The sequence below is a fragment of the Cnephaeus nilssonii genome (genome assembly GCF_951640355.1).
Source record: "Cnephaeus nilssonii genome assembly, chromosome: 6".
Taxonomy (NCBI): Eukaryota; Metazoa; Chordata; class Mammalia; order Chiroptera; family Vespertilionidae; genus Cnephaeus; species Cnephaeus nilssonii.
Genome location: NC_137077.1, coordinates 38887136 through 38887608, shown reverse-complemented (window position 1 = coordinate 38887608; position 473 = coordinate 38887136).

Below are 473 nucleotides of genomic sequence, written 5' to 3'. Positions count from 1 at the left end.
CACGCTTTTGCTTTTGATCACAGGGAGCTGGGTGCCTGTCCGCTAGTGCACCAGGCCTTTCAGAAGCCTCCAGCGCAGCGGAGGCTTCTGAAAGGCCTGGTGTCTGAGCGGACAGGCATCCAGCACGGCGAAGGCTTCTGAAAGGCCTGGTGCCTGAGAGGACAGGCACCCAGCTCCCACGCTTTTGATGGTCCGTGGCCGCTGAGGGGGGCTGCCGCGGACACCTGGCTACCCTGCCGTTGAGAGGCGCAGCTGGGTGTCCACGCAGGCCCCCTCAGCAGCCACGGATCTGGCCTCGATCTGGCCGTTGAGAGGCTCAGGGGGCGGGACTCCCGCCCCCTGCGCCTCTCAACAGCAGCGTAGCCCCCCTCAGTGGCAGTGGATCCATGCCTCTCAATGGCCGGATAGGCCACCCCGAGTCCCGCCCCCCAGCCTCCCGCCGCCCAATCGTGGGCGTAGCGGAGTGATGGTAA